This window comes from Mercenaria mercenaria, chromosome 3 (assembly GCF_021730395.1).
Source record: "Mercenaria mercenaria strain notata chromosome 3, MADL_Memer_1, whole genome shotgun sequence".
Lineage (NCBI taxonomy): Eukaryota > Metazoa > Mollusca > Bivalvia > Venerida > Veneridae > Mercenaria > Mercenaria mercenaria.
In genome coordinates this window covers 5,188,507-5,213,209 of record NC_069363.1, presented here as the reverse complement: position 1 = coordinate 5,213,209, position 24,703 = coordinate 5,188,507, and the positions used below count along the sequence as shown (strand labels likewise).

The following is a 24,703-nucleotide window of genomic DNA, read 5'->3' as shown; positions in this document are numbered from 1 at the left end:
CTGACATGTATTTTGGCCAAATTATGCCCCCTTTTGGACTTAGAAATCCCTGGTTGAAGTTTTACATGCAATTGAAAGTTCACATGAGTCTTTAGGGTCATAAAACTAGGTGATAGCATCAAGAGCCATAACTCTGACATGCATTTTGGCCAAATTATGCTCCCTTTTGGACTTAGAAAATCCTTGTTAGTTTTGCATGCAACTACATTATTGCTATTACTTAAAAGCATTGTAAGCCTTGTAACTTAATTTTTATTTTCTAGGCAGGGCTCTAGATAAGATGCGTATTAGCGTAAATTACACTTTGAAATGATGCATATACGCATGTCTGGTCATTTTTAAGCGTATAAAAATGTGTATGAAATTACAGAAACACACGCAATGACATTTTACTAGTGTAAACAATATCTGAATCGTCTGGATGCTTTACGTAACAGAGCACGGTCGGCATTAATTCTCCCATATTGAAGGTACACAAGCATTGAATGATACTCTATAAACCTAGGTTAAACTATATTATACACTAGATGCGTGCGTAAATCAAATAGTTAGGAATTAATATTTATGGGACGGTAGTGTATTTTAAAGCGCTGTTGATTTAAAATATCACTTTATATTTCAGGTATACTCAAACCCACAAAGTGCATTTGATGCCCTGAAAGGTTCAAATGGTAATGAATGGAACAGAGCCCTATGCCTTCACTGTTAATCTCTTCTCCAATTATAAGAAGTAAGTGTATACTTCCAAACCATTCAGTACATTTCTTAGTAATACTGTATATGTTATACAGGCATCCTTACATTTGATAGGTTGACAAGGAAATTTGAAATTACAAAATTTTATCTCATAAAGGCACAGAACTCCGGATCAAATGATAACAAAAAAGAATATTTTTATATGCCCATTTGAAAAATGGGATGTATTATGAGAACGCCCCTGGCGGGCGGGCGGGCGGCGTCCACAGACTTTGTCCGGAGCATAATTATCTTCTTCATGCATGGAGGGATTTTGATCACCATCATGAGACGGAGTGTCGTGCACAAGAACCAGGTCCCTAGGTCTAAGGTCAAGGTCACACTTAGAGGTCAAAGAATACAAGAATGAAAACTTTGTGCGGAGCATTTCTTCTTCATGCATGGAGGAATTTTGATATAACTTGGCATAAATGTTCATCACCACGAGACAGAGTGTCATGCACAAGAACTAGGTCTAACGTCAAGGTCACACTTAGAGGCCAAAGGTCAGATACAAGAATGACTTTGTCCGCAGCTTTTACTTCTTCATGCATGGAGGTATTTTGATGTAACAATTGTACACCATCATGAAACGGAGTGTCATGCGCAGGTCCCTTTGGAATTACTTCCCTTTGTTTTTACTATAAATAGCTTATATTGTAACTTTTTCATTACTAGTCATAGGGAAAAATCGAGACCACTTTTCTGTAGTACAACATGCATGTTATATCCAATTTTGAGGTATATTTTTACCTATCTCTACCTGGTAAGGATTTTTTTCTGGACTTACAATTTTTTTTTTCGGATTTTTTTTTTTTTAAAGATTAACTTCCTTTAGTTGTTACTATAAATAACTTACATTGTAACTTTTTTATAATTGACCGTAGGGAAAAACCAAGACCACTTTTCTGTGGTACAACATAGATGTTAAATTTTAGATGTATTTTAAGGTATCTCTACCTGGTAAGGAGTTTTTTTGTGGACTTAGAAAAACAAAAGAATTACAATAATTACTAAAAAAAATCATTGTAAACAACCACAAAATTAAAATTCCATTTGCAAATGCAGGTGCTAGTGTAAAGAAATTTGCTGTGACGGGGCAGATTATATGTTAGAATAAGTTTTTATTCAAAATTGAAAAGGGTTTGTAATGGGGTATCAGAAGTAAACTGCCTTAATTATAAAGCTTATATTTATGCCCCACTTCGAAGAAGGAGGGGTATATTGTTTTGCAGATGTCGGTCGGTCAGTCTGTCTGTCAGTTGGAATGTAGACTAATCCATTTCCTGATGATAACTCAAGAACGCTTGGGCCTAGGTTCATGAAAGTTGTTAGGAAGGTTGGTCATCACCAGCAGATGACCCCTATTAATTTTAAGATCTGTATGTCAAAGGTCAAGGTCGTGGTGACCCTGAAAAGTTAAACGGTTTCCGGATGATAACTCAAGAAAGCTTGGGCCTAAGATCATGAAAGTTGATAGGGAGGTCAGCAGATGACCCCTATTGATTTTGAGGTCAGTATGTTAAAGATCAAGGTCACAGTGACCCAGAACAGTTAAACGGTTTACGGATGATAACTCAAGATTGCTTGGGTCTAGGATCATGAAAGATGATAGGGAGGTTGGTCATCATCAGCAGATGACCCCTATTGATTTTGAGATCAGTAGGTCAAAGGTCAAGGTCACAGTGACCAGGAACAGTAAAATGGTTTCTGGGCAATAAAAAGGCTTGGGCCTAGGATCAGGAAAATTGACAGGAGATTGATCATGACCAGCAGATGACCCCTATTGATTTTGAGGTCATTAGGTCAAAGTTCAAGGTCACATTGGCCAGAAACAGTTGAACAGTTTCTGGACGATAACTTCAGAACACTTGGGCCAAGGGTCATGAAAGATGATAGAGAGGTTCATCATGACCAGTAGATGACCCCTATAGATTTTGAGGTTAGTAGGCCAAAGGTCAAGGTTACATTGACCCAGAACAGTTAAACTCTTTCCGGACAATACCTTGAGAATGCTTGGGCCTAGGATCACAAAACTTTAGAGGAAGGTTGATCATGACCGGCAGATGACCCCAGTTGATTTTGAGGTCAATAGTTGTAAGGTCAAGGTCACATTGAACCAGAACAGTAGAACTTTTGTTTACAGTGAGCATATAAATTCTGTTCCTTGTGCAATTACTGAATACATCAAGGGGGCATTTCATGTTCGATGAGCTGTTGTTAATGATAGTTATGCACATATTCCTCTGAGATGTATTTTTCAAGAATGTAGGAAAACTTTTATCGTTCAATTCAATTTCCAAAGAAAACATTTTCCAATTTTTTTCACAGGGAAACCTTTGTTACTAGCTGCAAGATCTTCCCTGACCACAACTGTTAAGAGAAGGAAGCTGTTTCAGTGTACTTTGTATCTCAGTCCTGTAAGAATACTGGCTATTTGAAGAGATAGTGGTAAGACAATTTTCAGTTAGTGATCAAAGTTTAGTTGACTTAAAATTTTGAGGGAGCAGGACACTTAAATTGACTCTTACAATTGTGTCCATCCTCAAGTGCTTACAAGTGGCTTACAGAAGGTTGATGGCTTTACCCAAGTGCCTGCTCATGCGTGAAACAATGTCTGAAAGTGCACCTGGCTCTTCCTCCAATCATTAAAAGATGGAAAAGTAACTTAAATTATCTGGGTGTAACATTAAAACCCAAAAATTATAGCAATGTCCAACCAGAGGTCTGTCTGTCCGTCCATATTTGTTTTCTGCATGTTTTCAAAAAGCTTTTGACCTAGAGTTATCAAACATCATAAGATGTTATTCAGCATTTGAACTTATGCACATGGGGTAAAAAATTTAGAGGGGCCTCCGTGGCCGAGTGGTTAAGGTCGCTGACTTCAAATCACTTGCCCCTCATCGATGTTGGTTCGAGTCTCACTCGGGGCATTGAATTCTTCATGTGAGGAAGCCATCCAGCTGGCTTACGGAAGGTCGGTGGTTCTACCCAGGTGCCTGCTCGTGATGAAATAATGCACGGAGGGGCACCTGGGGTCTTCCTCCACCATTAAAGCTGGAAAGTCGCCATATGACCTATCATGCGTCAGTGCGATGTTAAATCAAAAAAAAAAAAAAAAAAAAAAAAATTTAGGATTTCACTAGGCAAGAGCAAAGTTTTGGTACTTGAATTATTCACATACATCTGTGTCGCCTTTAAACAACTCATGAATCACTTGATGTGCTTTTAGGGGCCATTAGAGCAAAAGATAGAAATACCTTTAAACATTTTCTTCTGAACTGCTTGATGGATCTTTATTTAAGGGGGAATGGTACTTTGTCAAAATTTAAAATTTGCTAATAGTCTTATATACCAAAATAAACTTGAAGATATTTCTGATTTGTATAATCATCTTTTAGAGCGATAAACATGCGTATGACGTTACCATGACGTCGCAAACATGACCCCTTTTCGCGCTTTTTACGTCCGTTAATAGTAGCACTAAAATGGTATAAAACTCGATACTACAAACGTTTTTTTGGCGTCAATGCATTAGATTATATATCAAACGACAGAATAAAACAATTTCTTAGTGATCATTAACATGAAAAGGTATTTTCTATCTGAATTTTCGAAGGAGGTGCAAAAACAGACATTTGGTTGTTTAAGAAAATTCAGGAAAAAAATTGCTTCTGATCCATTTTGCAAAAAAATGGCCCGTGGAATTTTTGCCAAATTTTTGTATGTAAAAATTCATTATGTTGTTAATGGCTGTGCCAAAATAGGAAAATGTTCACAGAAGCGTTTTTCTAGTACAACCGTTTGAATTAGAGCATTGTGACGCAGTAAACAACGTCGCTTTAGACATGACGTAAGCACGTGAATATTTGCATTATTAGCCTTATTTTCACACCAGTGGCTGCAAAGATGGTGCTTTCCATACATATGTTGAACTATACTTTCTAGCGCCTGTATTAATTCAGCTTCTCCTTTTTGTTTGTTTAGACTGACCCCGTATGTGAAATTTTTAATGAATGATGATTTCACTTTTTCGGTTAATGATGGACAGGCTCCACTAATCTTTTCAAGGTTATTTCCTACGATCCGTTTTGTATGTGCTGGATCTGAAAATTTTACAATGTCAGAATTAACTTTCTCCCTTGTTTATTTCGTTGCTGCAGAGTCATCGTCCTCTGTAATATGTTTGTACGTCAGTCCAGAATTGCTTGCCTCTTTATGCAATTGAGCACGAATATCGGGCTTCATAGCTTTTACAGAATTGCTCCAATTTTTTGGCATCTTTGAAGTTGACCATATTTAATTGTTTTCGTGTAAACTTTGATAAGTTTTCACACAGTTATTGTTACTTTCAAACATTACATATGTTGCAACAATATTTGCTATTCATTTATAAACTTGAACCCATATAATAAAACAGTTATTGACTGTTAATTAAGTCATTGGATATGATGTGATATTCAACGGAAGAGGACAATATTGACCTCTTCCAGTGAATACCATAGCATATCCAATGGCTCAAGGGTCAATAATAATACAATTTTCAAAACGAAATTAACATAAATAATTGACAGAAAACTCAATAAAAATATTGCTCTTTTTCACTCTAACTTTTAGAAAATTATTATACTTATATAGCAGTCATAGATAATTATCACTCACACGGGTGTGTTAAATTTGTATATATATTAGTTTTGTATGTGTATTTATTTTATGTAATAAGTTGCTTTGAAACAAACATAATATTTTGATGGCAAATTTATATTTATAGATAGATTTATTGATAATATTTCTTTAGTACTAATATTTACGAGATTATCCCATTTTTGTTTTCATCAGTGTACGACAAATCAATTGCCCGGAGCCCACGGGCTACCAGAAATTTTCGTCGGGCTACCAAAAAAATACTGGTGGAAGCCCGCCGGGCAACCATAAATTTGGAGCATCAGTAGCCCGGTAATTGTATAATTTACAAAACTCCCCAACAAAATCATCAGCATCCAGTCGTTTACTCGATTGTAACTTGCAATAAACAACTTTCCATGTGTACTGATTAACGGGTCGTAAACCGTCCTATTAGTTTAACCCCGCCCATTTATCGATAATTTCAATGATGGCTGCAGAAGCAGTCTCCGCCTACGAATCTCAAATATGCAAACTATCGTGTCGACCGATTTAACGATAGTTAATTATGACCGATGTACCAGTCAAAATCTCTAAATTCAATCGGATCCTCTCGTACATTACCCATGACTGATTATGATAGGTACCACGCTTTCACTGCTTCGACAGTTCAAAGGCTGGGAACCAGCGTAAAATGAGTCATTAGTGTGCGAAAAACACGTAAAACATAAAAACTGTCAATTTACTACACGAGTCTTTTGTATAATGCCGATTTCTTTGGTCAATACCATTTCATGATTATGTGAACATTTAACTAGAGATTATAGAATGTTTATAGAATATACAAGTACTCAAGTTGATCTCAATATTGACACAGGTGGCAGTATCATTGATTGGTCACCCCTTCCCCACCCTAAGACCCCTGATACCACCCTGAAAAAAATTCTGACATTCTCAGGTGTTCCTTAATATTCCCACCCTACAAGACCCCTGATACAATCCTGAAAGAAAATTCAACTATCAAAACAGTAGTTTGATAGTTGAAAAAAAAATTGCAGGGTTGTATCAGGGGTCTTGTAGGGTGGGGATATTAAGGAACACCTGAGAATGTCAGAATTTTTTTCCCGGTTGTATCAGGGGTCTTAGGGTAGGGAAGGGGTGACCAATCAATGATACTGCCACCTGTGAATATTGACAGTGACTTTCAATTTAAATACATTTTGTGAACATCTAATAATTTGTGATTACCGGTATAGAAAGTATAAATACTCAAGTTGATCTCAATACTGACAGAAATTTACAATTTTAATATTTTAAGACTTTTAAGTTGTAAACTAAGAGATACTTGTGTGAAAATGTTTCTTTAATAAGATGTTGTATTAACTTCAACCTGTACTTCTATATTATGATTAAAGAGAATGAAATGTTAATCTTTGTGTTTTTAGATTTCTGTTATTAACAAAATATTGTTAAAGACCAATCTTATTCTCACATCTCAGTAAGTCGGGTACGGATAGAGCAAGTTAGTACTTTCATGGTTAATTTTCTGGGCAGCTACAAGAAAATGCTGGGCTACCAGAAAAAAATTCTGGTAGCCAATGGGCTACCAGTAAAATTATAAATTTGTCGGACACTGTTCATACAAAAATATAGCCAAGGGAGACAAACAGATACTGATTAATTAAGTACGGCTGTTATATACATTCTTATTACAGAAACACAACCTAAAGTATAGATTTACACCAGCATCGTGTTGACTTGTCAGAAAATTATCAGTAGCGCGGTACGGTGACCTCGGAAGAGGGCGCATAACATGCGAGATTGTCGGCTTATATGGAAATTCCAAATGAATTCATATTATTGTTTGTTTTGATTGATAGAATCCTGTTTTACGGCCCTTTCAGTATTTCAGTTATGTCAGGCAGGTAGACAAGCTTACTGCCGCTCATTGGCTGTTTTTTGATTAAAAATATAAGCATCCTTAATTTATTAAGACTTATTATACAGCCATTCTATTCTAACTTATTCTTTCTAAAATACGTGTAAAATAAAAGCTCAGTACATAATCCAGGATCGGGAATGGATTTAGCATCTTTTTGAGTGATTGTTCTCTAGTGTATACTGCTAGTTTCTATTTGGACCAACATTGCAAACTTTAATATATTTTTTATTGAATTTGAGGAAAGACAATATTCGTAATTTAGTTGTTTCTATTCAGGCTTTTTTCCCCGTCCTGTGCAACAAATAACAGAAATATTTAAATGAAATGAGCCGCGCCTTGTGAAAACCAACATACGGTGGCTTTGCAGTCTGGTCAGGATCCATGCTGTTCGCTAATGGTTTCTTAAATTGCAATAGGCTTTAAAAGCGAACAACATAGATCCTGACAAGACTGCGCAAGCTGGTCTTGATCAAAGCTAGTCGCAAAGCCACTATGTTGTTTTTTTTTCATGGCGTGGCTCAAATAACATATGTTAAAACAGGTAGAATGGTAACCATTTATGTAAATGTTTTGACGTGTAATCTTTGCAAACAGTACACGGCGGAATCTTAAAATTCATACGTAAAATTCGAATTTTAAAATTCCGTTGTACTGCTTGCAAAAGAAAAATAGCGTATATATATATAAACTGTCAACTTTTAGGACTGCCTACGTGGTCTGATTCACTTAGATATCTCACTGATGGAGGACTGTAAGTTCGAGCCCCGCTACCGAACATGGCTCTTTATGTGAGAACACTTGGTAGTTTGTGTCGGAGGTTAGGGGTTTAGTACTGGTCGTTCCCAGGAACAATGTTTAAGGAAACTACCCGCCATACTGTTGAAACGAGCGTGAAAACTTGATTCAGAAAATGAATCAACTTTTTTGACAGCCTTATTACTGTAGTACTTACTTAAATTCTATAAATCTGCCTTTAATTGTATCATTAATACAATTTAAACGAAATTCACATTCGGATAGAATGTGCGGAAATGTTTGTATTTTAATTATTCCATGCTTACCTAATGCAGCTGCAATGTTTATTAAAGAGGGGTTCCGTAAAATGCCATAGCATTTTAGATATTTAAAATGTAGTACACTCTATAGACCATACTTAGTTTCGGAAAATAGGTTTTTTCCAGTAAAGTCTTTGTTTTGAGTTTAACGCCATTTTTTTCAACAGTTTTTTCAGTCGTATAACGGCGGGCTGTTAACCTAACCAGTTTTCCTTGATTCTGTACCAGTACAAACCTGTTCTCCGCAAGTTACTGCCAACTTCCCCACATGAATCAGAGGTGGAGGACTAATGATATCAGACACAGTGTCGTTCATCAAATAGTCACGGAGAACATACGCCCCGTCCGAGGATCGAACTAGCGACCCCGAGATCCGTAGACCAACGCTTTTACCTATTGAGCTAAGCGGGCGGGCTTCAGTAAAGTCTTTTTCCCCATATTTTGCAACCATTGTCAAATACATTACCAAAATATGCATAATCGACGATTCTTCTATTTTGCTTTTCTCCGTTTTATTATCACTCCCGACACTCCCTTTCTTCAAAAACTTAACATTTTTAGCCTTCATAACTGTCCGTATTTATCGCGACTTATTTTAGAGAGCAGCTGAGTTTGAAAAAGGTGCATGAAGTGGCTATTGAAATGAACATCAAGAACTTCTAGTAATTTAAAAGATACGCATTTTTCAATGAAAATATTTTGGAATACTGCATGTTATGAAATGTGTAATATTTTTACGATTAAATTGAAATATTTAATTCATGTCTCATAACTGCTTGTTTATAGGTTTCCAGGTAGAATTATGACAAGCCATTTAAAATAAACACATGTAACGTTACATAACGATTACATGTCTTTTAATGACGCTGCAGTAGTCAAGTTCAAACGGTTTTACTACAAAAACGCTTCGGTGAACTTTTTTCTATTTTGGCATAGATATTTTAACAACATAATGAATTTTCACATACAAAAATTTGGCAAAAATTCCACGGGCCAATTTTTTGCAAAATGGATCAGAATTGATTTTCTTCCTGAATTTTCTTAAACAACCAAATGTCTGTTTTCGAACCTCCTTCGAAAATTCAGATAGAAAATACCTGTTCATGTTAATAATCACTAAGAAATTGCTTTATTCTGTCGTTTGATATATAATCTAATGCATTGACGCCAACAATACGCTTGTAGTATCAAGTTTTATACTATTTTAGTGCTACCATTAACGGACCTAAAAAGCGCGAAAACGGGTCATGTTTGCGACGTCATGGTAACGTCATACGCATGTTTATTGCTCTAAAAGATGATGATATCAATTGGAAATATCTTCAAGTTTATTTTGGTATATAAGACAATCAGCAAATCTTAAATTTTGACAAAGTACCATTCCCCCTTAAGTTGATTTGTAGCATCATTGTAATGTCCACTTCCAAGTTTGTTCAAATGGGGGTACCTGGCCCCATTAGGGGCTGCTAGAGCTAAAAATGAAAATACCTTTAAACAATTTCTTCTCATGAACAGCATAATGGAATTTCACCAAACATGATCTGTAGCATCATTTTAAGTTCCTCTCACAAATTGTGCAAATGGGGCCACTAGAACTTAAAATGGAAAAACATTTGAACGACTTCTCCTCATGAACCGCATGATAGATATTCATTTAACTTTGTAGCATCATTATAAGGTCATTTCCCAATATTATCTAAATTAGGGGCGCTTGGCCCCTTGTAGAGCCCACTACAGCTATTAAAAAATAGAAATTTCTTTAAACAAATTCACATGAACTGCTTGATGTATCTTCAATAAAACTTGGACTGTATCATCATAGTGTAGACTGCTTCCAAATTTGTTTAAATGGTGGCATGGGGCTGCTAGAGTTAAAATAGAAATACCTTTAAACAACATCTAATCATGAATGTCTTGATGGATCTACACTGAATTTGTTCAGTAGCATCAGTGTAAGGTCCACTCCAAAATGGGAGCATTGGCCCCTTTATAGAGGCCACTAGGGTGAAATACAGAAATGCCATGAAACAGCTTCTTCTCATGAACTGTTGGATGCAGATAATCATTATAAAGAGACTTTCTAAAACACCCTGAGTATGCTCCAGTTGTCTATGTGTGTTTTATCCACCCAGTGTTAAAGACCTAAGAAGCATATATATTGTTTGAACTGTTTATGATCTGTCACACTTCTGTATGAAATCAATTTGTACCTGGAGCATATTATGGTCGTCTTCCAAAGTTGCACACTGTCTAGCCTATTTAAGTTCTGGAACTGTCTGAACAATCTAGGGCCATCCTGGCCCTCTTGTTTTATTAGCTCACCTGTCACATAGTGACAAAGTGAGCTTTTGTCATCACCCTTCGTCCGTTGTCCGTTGTCTGTGTGTCCGTCCGTCCGTGTGTACGTCAACAATTTCTTGTCTGCACGATAGTGGTTTCATTTATGATTTTATTTTAACCAAACTTGCACACAACTTGTATCACCATAAGATCTCGGTTCCTTTCTTCAACTGGCCAGATCCCATTATGGGTTTCAGAGTTATGACCCCTGAAAGGGCCAAAATTAGCTATTTTGATCTTGTCTGCACAATAGCAGCTTTATTTATGATTTGATTTTACCAAACTGGCACACAACTTGTATCACCATAAGATCTTGGTTCCTTTCTCGAATTAGCCAGAATCCTTTATGGGTTCCAGAGTTATGGCCCCTGAAAGGGCAAGAATCAGATATTTTGACCTTGTGTGCACAATAGCAGCTTCATTTATGATTTTATGTTAACCAAACTTGCACACAGCTTGTATCACCATAAGATCTTGGTTCCTTTCTTGAACTGGCGAGATTCCTTTATGGTATCTAGAGTTATGGCCCCTGAAAGGGCCAAATTAGCTATTTTGACCTTGTCTGCACAATAGCAGCTTCATTTATGATTTGAATTTAATCAAACTTGCACAAAACTTGTGTCACCATAAGATCTCAGTTCCTTTCTTGAAACGGCTAGATCCCGTAATGGGTTCCATAGTTATGGCCCCTGAAAGGGCCAAAATTAGCTAATTATGTCTCCCTCAGGAGACATATTGTTTTTGCCCTGTCCGTCCACCTGTCCTTCCGTCCGTCCGTCCGTACTTCACACTTTATTTCTGAGCAATAACTGGAGAACCATTTGACCTAGAACCTTGAAACTTCATAGGGTTGTAGGGCTGCTGGAGTAGACGACCCCTATTGTTTTTGGGGTCACTCCATCAAAGGTCAAGGTCACAGGCGCCCGAACATTGAAAACCATTTCCGATCAGTAACTAGAGAACCACTTGACCCAGAATGTTGAAACTTCATAGGATGATTGGTCATAAAGATTAGATGACCCCTATTGATTTTCGGGTCACTCCGTCAAAGGTCAAGGTCACAGGGGCCTGAACATGGAAAACCATTTCCAATCAATAACTAGAGAACCACTTGACCCAGAATGTTGAAACTTCATAGGATGATTGTACATACAAAGTAGATGACCCCTATTGATTTTGGGGTCACTCCATTAAAGGTCAAGGTCACAGGGGCTGGAACATTGAAAACAATTTCCGGTCAGTAACTGGAGAACCACTTGACCCAGAATGTTGAAACTTCATAGGATGATTGGTCATGAAGAGTAGATGACCCCTTTTGATTTTGGGGTCACTCTGCAAAGGTCAAGGTCACAGGGGCCTGAACATTAAAACCCATTTCCGATCAATAACTAGAGACCCACTTGACCCAGAATGTTGAAACTTCATAGGATGATTGTACATGCAAAGTAGATGACCCCTATCGATTTTGGGGTCACTCCATTAAAGGTCAAGGTCACAGGGGCCTGAACATTGAAAACCATTTCCAGTCAGTAACTTGAGAACCACTTGACCCAGAATGTTGAAACTTCATAGGATGATTGGTCATGAAGAGTAAATGACCCCTATTGATTTTCGGGTCACTCTGTCAAAGGTCAAGGTCACAGGGGCCTGAACATTGAAAACCATTTCCGATCAATAACTAGAGAACCACTTGACCCAGAATGTTGAAACTTCATAGGATGATTGGTCATGAAGAGTAGATGACCCCTATTGATTTTGGGGTCACTCTATCAAAGGTCAAGGTCACAGGGGCCTGAACATTGAAAACCATTTCCGATCAATAACTAGAGAACCACTTGACCCAGAATGTTGAAACTTCATAGGATGATTGGTCATAAAGAGTAGATGACCCCTATTGATTTTGGGGTCACTCCATCAAAGGTCAAGGTCACAGGGGCCTGAACATGGAAAACAATTTCCGATCAATAACTAGAGAACCACTTGACCCAGAATGTTGAAACTTCATGTGATTATTGTACATGCAAAGTAGATGACCCCTATCGATTTTTGGGTCACTCCATTAAAGGTCAAGGTCACAGGGGCCTGAACATTGAAAACCATTTCGGTCAGTAACTTGAGAACCACTTGACCCAGAATGTTGAAACTTAATAGGATGATTGGTCATGCAGAGTAGATGACCCCTAACGATTTTGGGGTCACTCTGTGAAAGTTCAAGGTCACAGGGGCCTGAACATTGAAAACCATTTCCGGTCAGTAACTTGAGAACCACTTGACCCAGAATGATGAAACTTCATAGGATGATTGGTCATGCAGAGTAGATGACCCCTAACGATTTTAGGGTCACTCTGTTAAAGGTCAAGGCCACAGGGGCCTGAACATTGAAAACCATTTCCAATCAATAACTTGAGAACCTCTCGACCCAGAATGTTGAAACTTCATAGGATGATTGTTCATGCAGAGTAAATGACCCCTATTATTTTTGGGGTCACTCCGTTAAAGGTCAAGGTAACAGGGGCCTGAACATTGATAACCAGTTCCGATCAATAACTTGAGAACCACTTGACCTAGAATGTTGAAACTTCATAGGATGATTGAACATGCAGAGTAGATGACCCCTATTGATTTTGGGGTCAGTCTATTAAAGGTCAAGGTCACAGTGGCCTGTTCATGTAAAATCATTTTTTGGAAATAACTTGAGAATCATTTGACCTACAATGTTGAAACTTAATAGGATGATTGGACATGCAGAGTAGATGACCCCTATTTATTTTGAGGTCACTTGATCAAAGGTCAAGGTCACAGAAGCCTGAACAGTGACTTGAGAACCACTAGGCCAAGAGTGTTGAAATTTAGCGGGATGATTCGACATGCCAAGTAGATGATCCCTATTGCAGCCAACCATCAGTGTCTCTTTGACTTTCGCTCCTGGCCCCTATTGACTTCTTGCCTATAGGACTTTGCATTGGGGGAGACATGCGCTTTTTTACAAAAGCATTTTCTAGTTTGACATTGTCTGCACAATAGCAGCTTCATTTATGATTTGATTTTAACCAAACTTGCACACAACTTGTATCACCACAAGGTATTGGTTCCTTTTTTGAACTGGCCAAATTCCATAATGGGTTCCAGAGTTATGGCCCCTTAAAGGTCCAAAATTGGCTATTTTGGCTTTTGCAGCCATATAGAGACTTCATTTATGGTTTTATTTGATACAAACTTCCAAAATATCTTCAACAACAATAAATCCTAGATTCCATGACAAATCAGATCCAATCTTAGGTTCCAGAGTTATTTTATATCTGATAACCTCCCCTGATTGTAATCAAAATGGATTTATATCAGTAAGTCCTATAGGACTTATTTGAAATTTCATAATTGTCATTAGTTGGACTGAGACAATCAGGGTAGATAACTATGGACTGATTTTATGTCAAATTACCTCCCTTTATTTTAAATTAAAATTGGTATATCTCCATAACTAATGAAGATACTGATCTGAAATTTCATTTATGTCAACAGATTTATTTGGCAGAGCCTTCTTTTGTTCACTTACAATATTTTTTTTTAATTACTTCCCTTTTACGTTACTATAAATAGCTTATTTTTAGTAACTTTTTTATTATTGGCCGTAGGGAAAAACGGAGACCACTTTCCTGTGGTACAACATAGATGGTACCTCCAATTTTTAGGTGCATTTTGACATATCTGTACCTTGTAAGAATTGTTTTTTCTTTTTGGTTAAATTTCTTCCCTTTGTTGTTCCTGTCCTTTGGACTTAAATATCTTTACTGAGGACCTTCTTGTCCTCAAGTGCAATGATAACAGGTGAGCGATATAGGGCCATCATGGCCCTCTTGTTAGCTCAACTTTTCGAAGAAAAAGTAGAGCTATTTTGCACTCGGCGTCACCGTTGGTTAAAGTTTTTGATCAAGTCAAATATCTCTGTTACTATCAAAGCTATTGACTTTAAACTTAAAATACTTATTTACTATCAAAGTCTACACCAGGAGAAACAATCCCCATAACTCTGATTTGAATTTTGACAGAATTAAGCTCCTTTTTAACTTAGAATTTTTGGTTAAATTTTTTGTTAAAGTCAAATATCTCTGTTACTATCAAAGCTTTTGACTTGAAACTTAAAGTACTTATTTACCATCAAAGTCTAAACCAGGAGAAACAATCCCCTTAACTCTGATTTGAAATTTGACAGAATTGTGCCCCTTTTTAACATAGAATTTTTTGTTAAATTTTTGATAAAGTCAAATATCTCTGTTACTATTAAAGCTTTCGACTTGAAACTTAAAATAGTTATTTACTATCAAAGTCTACACCAGGAGAAACAATTCCCGTAACTCTGATTGAATTTTGACAGAGTTATGCCCCATTTTATTCTGTTACTTTCAAAGCTTTTGACTTGAAACTTGAAACAGTTATTTATTATCAAAGTCTACACCAGGAGAAACAATCCGCATTACTCATATTTGAATTTTGGCAGAGTTATGTCCCGTTTTAACTTGGATTCTTTTTAATCCCACGAGTGGTGGGGGGTTAAAGGAATGGTCTCCTTCCATCCTTCGTCCTTCCGTAACATTTTGTGTCCGCTCTGTATCTCCTAAACCCCTTGAAGGATTTTCATGAAACTTGGGTCAATGATCACCTCAACAAGATGATATGTAGAACCCATGAGTCAGCTGTCGGCTCAAGGTCAAGGTCACAACTCAAGGTCAAAGGTTTGAGCCTTCCATTTTGTGTCCACTCTGTATCTCCTAAACCCCTTGAAGGATAATCATCAAACTTCGGTCAAATGATCACCTCATCAAGACGATGTGCAGAACCTATGAGTCAGCCATGTCGGCTCAAGGTTCAGGTCACAACTCAAGGTCAAATGTTTGAGCCCTGCATTTCGTGTCTGCTCTGTATCTCCTAAACCCCTTGAAGGATAATCATGAAACTCTAATCAAATTATCATCTCATCAAGACAATATGCAGAACCTATGAATCAGCCATGTCGGCTCAAGGTCAAGGTCACAACTCAAGGTCAAAGGTTTGAGCCTTCCATTTCCTGTCCGCTCTGTATCTCTTAAACCCCTTGAAGGATAATCATGAAACTTTGATCAAATGATCACCTCATCAAGACCATGTGCAGAACCCATGAGTCAGCCATGTAGGCTCGAGGTCAAGGTCACAACTCGAGGTCAAAGGTTTGAGCCTTCCATTTTGTGTCCGCACTATATCTTCTAAACCCCTTGAAGGATAATCATGAAACTTGGGTCAAATGATCACCACATCAAGATGATGTGCAGAACCCATAAGTCAGCCATGTCGGCTCAAGGTCAAGGTCAAAGGTTTGAGCCTTCCATTTTGTGTCTGCACTGTATCTCCTAAATTCCTTCAAGGATAGTCATGAAACTTGGATCAAATGATCACCTCACCAAGGCGATGTGCAGAACCCATGAGTCAGCCATGTTGGCTCAAGGTCAAGGTCATAACTCGAAGTCAAAGGTTTGAGCCTTCCATTTTGTGTCTGTTCTGTATCTCCTAAACCCCTTGAAGGATAATCATGAAACTTGGATCAAATGATGACCTCATCAAGACAATTTGCAGAACCCATGAGTCAGCCATGTTGGCTCAAGGTCACAACTCAAGGTCAAAGGTTTGAGCCACTATCCATAACAGCGGCAGGGGATATAGCTGTCTTTTAGACTGCCTTGTTTTAACTGGCAAAGCTCTAATATAGAGTCAAGCACTGAGAAATGTCGAGGGCGCTGTCTTATGGACAGCTCTTGTTATTGCAGAGTTAAGTTATTGATCATTGAACTTAGATCCCAATTCTTTTCCTTAAAGTTGGTTTGTAACAGGTGTAGGTAGAATGTTTGATCATAATGGTGTCATTTCTAGGAAAGTCCATAGAATTTTGCACAGTTCCTTTATGCCACAGACAATACCATCAGGTTTTTATACGCCCAAAGGGACGTATTATGTTATACCCCTGATGTCTGTCCGTCCATTAGCAAATTTGTGTCCGCTCTGTAACTCTTGAACCCCTTGAAGGATTTCAAAGAAATTTGACACAAATGTTCACCGCACCTAGACGACGTGCAGAGCGCATGTACAGTGTGCAGAGCGCATGTTTTGGATCTCTCGCTTCAAGTCAGTGTCACACTTAGGGGTCAAAGGTCATATCAGCTTGTTTCGTGTCTGCTCAGTAATTCTTGAACTGCTTGAAGGATTTCAAAAAAACTTGGCACAAATGTTCACCACACCGAGACGCATGCAGAGCACATGTTTCGGATGACTCGCTTCAAGGTCACAGGGGTCAGAGGTCACATATGACTTTGCTTTGTGTATATTGCTCTGCTTTGCAGTGCTCCTGTTTTTTTTTTTGGCAAATTCCTTTTTAGCTCACCTGTCACAAAGTGACAAGGTGAGCTATTGTGACCACTTGATGTCCGTTGTGTGTAGTGCGTCGTCCGTCAACAATTTCTAAAAAAAATCTTCGTCTTGAAAACCACTGGGCAGAATTACACCAAACTTCACAGGAATGATCCTTGGATGGCCCCCTTTCAAAATTATTCAAAGAATTGAATTCCATGCAGAACTCTGGTTGCCATGGCAACCGAAAGGAAAAACTTTGAAAATCTTCTTATACAAAACCACATGGCCTAGGGCTTTGATATTTGGTATGTAGCATCATCTAGTGGTCCTCTACCAAGATTGTTCAAATTATCCCTCTAGGGTCAGATATGGCCCCTCCCCAGGGGTCACATGGTTTATATAGACTTATATAGGGAAAACTTTGAAAATCTTGTTGTACAAAACCACATGGCCTAGGGCTTTGATATTTGGTATGTAGCATTATCTAGTAGTCCTCTACCAAGATTGTTAAAATTATCCCCCTAGGGTCAAATATGGCCCCGCCCCGGGGGTCCCAAGTTTTACATAGACTTGTATAGGAAAAAAAATTTAAAAATCTTCTTGTCTGAAACCACAACACTTAGACCTTTGATATTTTGTTTGTGGCATTGTCTTATGGTCCTCAACCAAAATTGTTCAAATTGTACCCCTTGGGTGAAAAGAGGCCCTGCCCCTGGGGGTTCCATGTTTTATATAGACTTGTATAGGAAAAAGCTTTAAAAATTTTCTTGTCTGAAACCGTACGACCTAGACTTTTGATGTTTGGTATGATGCATTGTCTAGTAGTCCTCTACCAGATTTGTTCAAATTGTACCCCTTGGGTGAAAAGAGGCCCTGCCCTGGGGGTCCCATGTTTCAATAGACTTGTATAGGAAAATGCTTTAAAAATCTTCTTGTCTGAAACCATATGACCTAGACTTTTGATGTTTGGTATGATGCATTGTCTAGTAGTCCTCTACCAAAATTATTCAAATTATGCCCCTGGGGTTAAAAGAGGCCCCGCCCTGGGGTCACTTAGTTATTATGTGAGTTATATAGGAAAAATACTGAAAAAATCATCTGAATCTATTTCCAAGACTGTTAAATTATAATTACCTGATGACCCCAAGTAATATGATGTCACTTTACTGTGACCTTGACCTACTGACCTACTTTCTTGTTTTTAAGATAAAGCCTTGAAATTTTGGTGACATACACAGTTTTGCACACAAATCGTAAAACTGAATTTCATTGACCATGAATGTGACCTACTGACTTTCTTAATATTTTATCATCAGTTTGACATTTGAAACATGTAGCTCATATTACTCAGGTGAGCGATCCAGGGTCATCATGACCCTCTTGTTTGTTCTCTTACAATTAAATTTTTTTGAATTGCTTCCCTTTTATGTTACTATAAATGGCTTATTTTCAGACCTTTTTACTATTGGCCATAGGGAAAAACTGAGACCACTTTTCTGTTGTACAATCAGGGGTTTTTTTTGCCCGATTTTATAGCCGTTATTCGGTCATGTTCCCAGTTGAAAATAGTATCTTTTTTTCCCAATTGAAAGCAAAAAAAAATTCCCAATACAAAGCCAAAAAAATCCAAGAAAAATTGATCCGTTTTACCGAGAAAAACAGCAAATATCTCTTTACTCCCGCATCTTGATTTGTAAATTTCCCGATGAAAAGTCGCCCGCCATCTTGAAATTTGAAAAAATACATCGGTATGAAAATAACTGATAATTTAGCGATAAAGTTATAAAAACTTATCGAGTTTACAATGAATCAATTATAAATGCAATGCCCTAGTTATGTTTTCATAAATAATTTGTCAGTATGTTTTTATAAGGCCGAAATTTTAGTTCAAAGTGCCTGGCCGCAAGCGTCACTATACTCTGAAATTTCGAGTTGAAATTTAGACACAAAATACGTTCGTTCAACTTAAATGATATTATTTATTTTGCATTTAGGGGTTATATTTGTCTAGCATTGAATTAAGATAATAAAAAGGAAGAGAATTAAGTTTAAATTACCAAATGTTTTGAGTTATATTGGAGAAACAACGGACAGCGATGCTCGCGGGCACCTGTTTAACTCGGAATTCGGATAGGCGTTAAGTTGGTCTGCAGTTTGCAGTGCGCAATTCCAATTGCAAACCACAAAACTGTTTTGCATTTTGCAGTTCTAATTGCAAACCGCAAACTGTTTTGCATTTTACAGTTCGAATTGCAAAATGGATTTTTATTTTGCAATACAAGGTGTATATGATCCATCATTTGCTTTCCAAGAAAGATGTTAATGACAGTTTTGAAACATTAAAATTTCACCTTTAAGTCTCCTTAGCACTTTGTAATTTGAATAGCAAACTGCAAAATATTTTGCATTTTGCAGTTCGAATTGCAAAATAAAATTTTATTTTATGCTAACTGATGAAATACTGTGTTTTATCAGTGAGATATAATCCATATAACTCACTGATATCACTCACTGTAAATGCCGATCTACTTTTACAGTGTGTATGAATTTTAAATTATTTGCTTAAAACAGGATGAAAATTGTAGTCGCACGTTGTTCTTTATAGTATATTTCTCGATTCAAATTATTTTACTTAATGAGAATTTCATTACGTTATGCAGCAAAGAATAAAATAAAATGGAACTTTATGTTGTGTGCGTCTTTCTAACGTCACAACACGTCTGACGTCATGTCTGTTTACGCGCGTCTGTTTTCCACGCTGAGTCTTAAATTTATTGCAAAATGCTCATCTCGACGTAATTAAGCATAAAATAAAAAGAAAGTATGTTAAACTTTGTTTTGAGTGAATATGGAATATATCTCACCTCGAAGTGAAAATATTTGAAATGTTCTCATTTCTCAGTGAGATAGGCCTATATTCCATATTCAATCAAAACAAAGGAATATCCTCTTTTACTTTCGATTCTCAGAAACATGGTATTGTGCTTTATCATTAAACATTTCAATCTTATTTGCACTTTGTAATATGAACTTCATACTGCAAAACATTTTGCAGTTCGAATTACAAAATGAGTTGTTTTTTTGCGTTTCAGTAATCAGTATTTCAATATCCTTTTCGCTTTATAATTTGAATTCCAAACTACAATTTTTATTTTTGTGTTTCAGAATTTAGGATATCAATGTCCATTTCGATTTGTAATTCATGTTTTTTATATAGATTATGTACAAACTGAGAATGAAATAAACTTTGAAACTTTTAATTTGAATAACAAACTGCAAAATATTTTGCATTTTGCAGTTCGAATTGCAAAATGCATTTTTATTTTCGATTCAATATATGTATCGAAATACGATGAAGATTCTCAGAAACATGGTATTTTTGGGGGCTTTTAAGGCTTGAAATTTTAAAGTTCAATCTAGGTTGCGTTTCGTAATTTGAATTGCAAACTTCAAAATATTTTGCATTTTGCAGTTTGAATTGCAAAATGAATTTGTATTTTGAGTTCAGAGTTCAAGATTTCAGTATCAATTGAGCTTTGCAGTTTGAATAGCAAACTGCAAAATATTTTGCAGTTCGAATTGCAAAATGATTCAATATGAACTGAACTGTGATGAAGTTGCTCAGAAAGATGGTTCTCATATGGCATGTCAAACGTTGCTAAATTATATATGTATGTTATTATTATTGTATGTTTGTTTTTGTTATTCAATGTCTTGTCATTCATATTCTAAAAGTCATTATTGTTATTCTATATTTTTGTAGTTATTTCTGTTCAAATGTGGTTTCAAATGTGTTACATAATAACAAGTTTAACTGATAGTGAAACTACTTTTTGTAATCGGCTTACCAGCCTCGTTGTTATCCTACTTTCTGGTAAATATTAAACAAAAAGGTGAAATGTCGCTGTAAGGTTAATATATTTGAATGTATTCTTCTAAGACATTATTTTGGCAACTTCTTTCTATTTTCTACCGGCCTTCTCCGGGTGAATACATGTACTTATCTCATCTAATAGGGTTTCATTTAAACGCAATGTCAGTTTTGCTAGTGGTATATGTTATATGTGTCATTGTATATATATTTCTTTTGTACACTGTCCGCTGTTGTATTTGTGACTATGTATGTCATCATGGGCTTCTTAGCCTATTTGATTTCAAATAAATTGTCTGTCTGTCTGTCTATTTTCGTTATTCTTATTGTATCTTCGATATTGTTATTCAATGTTGTGTCATTCATATTCTAAGTCTTACCATTGTTATTGTATATGTCGTTATTCCTATTGTATGTTCAACAGTCATTATTGTTATTCTGTATTTCGTCATTCTTATTATGTCTCCCCCAGGAGACATATTGTTTTTGCCCTGTCCGTCCACCCGTCCGTCCGTCCGTACGTCACACTTGATTTCCGAGCAATAACTGGAGAACCATTTGACCTAGAACCTTCAAACTTCATAGGGTTGTAGGGCTGCTGGAGTAGACGACCCCTATTGTTTTTGGGGTCACTCCGTCAAAGGTCACGGGGGCCTGAACATTGAAAACCATTTCCGATCAATAACTAGAGAACCACTTGACCCAGAATGTTGAAACTTCATAGGATGATTGGCCATGAAGAGTAGATGACCCCTATTGATTTTGGGGTCACTCCGTCAAAGGTCAAGGTCACGGGGGCCTGAACATTGAAAACCATTTCCGATCAATAACTAGAGAACCACTTGACCCAGAATGTTGAAACTTCATAGGATGATTGGCATGAAGAGTAGATGACCCCTATTGATTTTGGGGTCACTCCGTCAAAGGTCAAGGTCACGGGGGCCTGAACATTGAAAACCATTTCTGATCAAAAGCTAGAGAACCACTTGACCCAGAATGTTGAAACTTCATAGGATGATTGGTCATAAAGAGTGGATGACCCCTATCGATTTTGGGGTCACTCCATTAAAGGTCAAGGTCACAGGGGCCTAAACATGGAAAACCATTTCCGCTCAATAGCTAGAGAACCACTTGACCCAGAATGTTGAAACTTAATAGGATGATTGTACATGCAAAGTAGATGACCCCTAACGATTTTGGGGTCACTCTATGAAAGGTCAAGGTCACAGAGGCCTGAACATGGAAAACCATTTCCGGTCAGTAACTTGAGAACCACTTGACCCAGAATGATGAAACTTCATAGGATGATTGGTCATCTGGGCTTCGGAAATTTGCCGGTTTGTCGGTTTTGGACCGATTTTTTGACTTTTCAGACCGATTCGTGAAGTGAAAAAACGAAAAAAATCGGTCCCGTAAAAATGGAGAAAAGTATAAATTTCGGTCCGATATCTCAATACACGATCACCTGCCAAGTAGGAAATTGTTGGTCGCACCTTCAGATAATCAATAAACGTGTCAATCGGTCTGATTGTCACTTTGATAATCGGTCCGTAATTAGTGCGTGACGCAATCAGTGCTCGCGCGGCACATCCTTTAATGTTTGCAGACAGCTGACTGCGGTGTATTAAACATTTCTGACTGGTTTCCTAACGTTTCTGACTGGATCCAAATCATTTCGACGGGGATCCACTTCTTTTATTTAGAATCCGACGGATGGTTTATTTCAAAAGGCTATGTTTGATCACGGTAACAAACAAATGGTCGCTGCATTTAATCAAAGAGCTATAATTGAACATTATAGGTCTTTGATTTAATGAGACATCACACGGAAAACCGATAAAAATAATTTTTATAATTACTGATTTGAAAAAATTACATGATTCATTTGTTGGGGCTGCAGTTGAAACAAATGCAGAAAATCGTCTTTGCAACCCGACTGTACAAAAAAGAAAAAAATGGACGGGCAACCACGAATGACAAAGAAAACCGGAGTGGCACTGTTTATCAAATCGGTCTTTTAAAAAACGTTTCAAAATGAAATTTTGTTTACATCAGAAGAGAACATATTACTTTATAAAATGTAGTTGCTTACTGAAGTACAACGTAAGTGAAATGAAATATCCGTGGCCAACCCGCGTGACGTTTTGGTACTATACATGCGGGAAATTCGATCTCAGCGTTCACATAACGTACACATTCGGTCCGCGGCAGAGTATTCTTTAAATACTTAGGCTGTTTAGCAGAGAATATGTGTCGTGTAACTCACTTTGACACATTGTATTTTATAGAATTCCGTCAAAGAATGAGGAAACATCACAAAGTATCTGCCGTGTATACGGTATCGAAGTCACGAGCGTTGGCTTTTAGACTAGTTACGCACACAGTGTCAATGCCTCATATTATCTCGGAAAAACATCGAAATTTAAACAAAGTAACGATCACACATAACACTGAATAACTGTCTTCATTGTATGGTAACGCGCGGTGACTGGTAACTCAGTTTTAATGCATGACATGCTTATTTCTTTACCCTATCACGTTTTACAAAATATGTAATATTGGGAATGCAGTGGGTGGGGTAGCGCCGATGTCAGGATTTTCGTTTCAGACCGATTGAGTTATCAAAATTTCCGGAGCCCTGTTGGTCATGCAGAGTAGATGACCCCTATCGATTTTAGGGTCACTCTGTTAAAGGTCAAGGCCACAGGGGCCTGAACATGGAAAACCATTTCCAGTCAATAACTTGAGAACCACTTGACCCAGAATGTTGAAACTTAATAGGATGATTGGTCATGCAGAGTAGATGACCCCTAACGATTTTGGGGTCACTCTATGAAAGGTCAAGGTCACAGAGGCCTGAACATGGAAAACCATTTCCGGTCAGTAACTTGAGAACCACTTGACCCAGAATGATGAAACTTCATAGGATGATTGGTCATGCAGAGTAGATGACCTCTAACGATTTTAGGGTCTGTTAAAGGTCAAGGCCACAGGGGCCTGAACATTGAAAACCATTTCCAAGCAATAATTTGAAAACCTCTCGACCCAAAATGTTGAAACTTCATAGGATGATTGTTCATGCAGAGTAAATGACCCCTATTGTTTTTGGGGTCACTCCATTAAAGGTCAAGGTCACAGGGGCCTGAACATTGATAACCAGTTCCGATCAATAACTTGAGAACCACTTTACCCAGAATCTTGAAACTTCATAGGATGATTGAACATGCAGAGTAGATGACCCCTATTGATTTTGGGGTCAGTCTATTAAAGGTCAAGGTCACAGTGGCCTGTTCATGTAAAATCATTTTTTGGAAATAACTTGAGAACCACTTGACCTACATTGTTGAAACTTAATAGGATGATTGGACATGCAGAGTAGATGACCCCTATTTATTTTGAGGTCACTTGATCAAAGGTCAAGGTCACAGAAGCCTGAACAGTGACTTGAGAACCACTAGGCCAAGAGTGTTGAAATTTATCGGGATGACTGGACATGCCAAGTAGATAATCCCTATTGCAGCCAACCATCAGTGTCTCTTTGACTTTCGCTCCTGACCCCTATTGACTTCTTGCCTATAGGACTTTGCATTGGGGGAGACATGCGCTTTTTTACAAAAGCATTTTCTAGTTGTGTCTTTGATATTGTTATTCAATGTCGTGTCATTCATATTCTAAGTAATACCATTGTTATTGTATATGTCGTTATTCTTAATGTATGTTCAATATTTTATGGTAAAAGTCATCATTGTTGTTCAATATCTG

General features: G+C 37.3%; 1 protein-coding gene across 2 annotated transcripts in view; it reads left to right on the top strand.

Annotated features, from left to right (window-relative positions):
* The window catches only part of LOC123525545 (uncharacterized), a 69,717-nt gene that overhangs the window by 24,059 nt on the left and 20,955 nt on the right, over positions 1-24,703 (top strand). For both annotated transcript variants that reach the window (XM_045304673.2, XM_045304672.2), the window contains exons 2-3: positions 623-730; positions 3,067-3,186. The gene's annotated coding sequence lies outside the window, so the exon portion shown is untranslated. The remainder of the gene's footprint in view (positions 1-622; positions 731-3,066; positions 3,187-24,703) is intronic.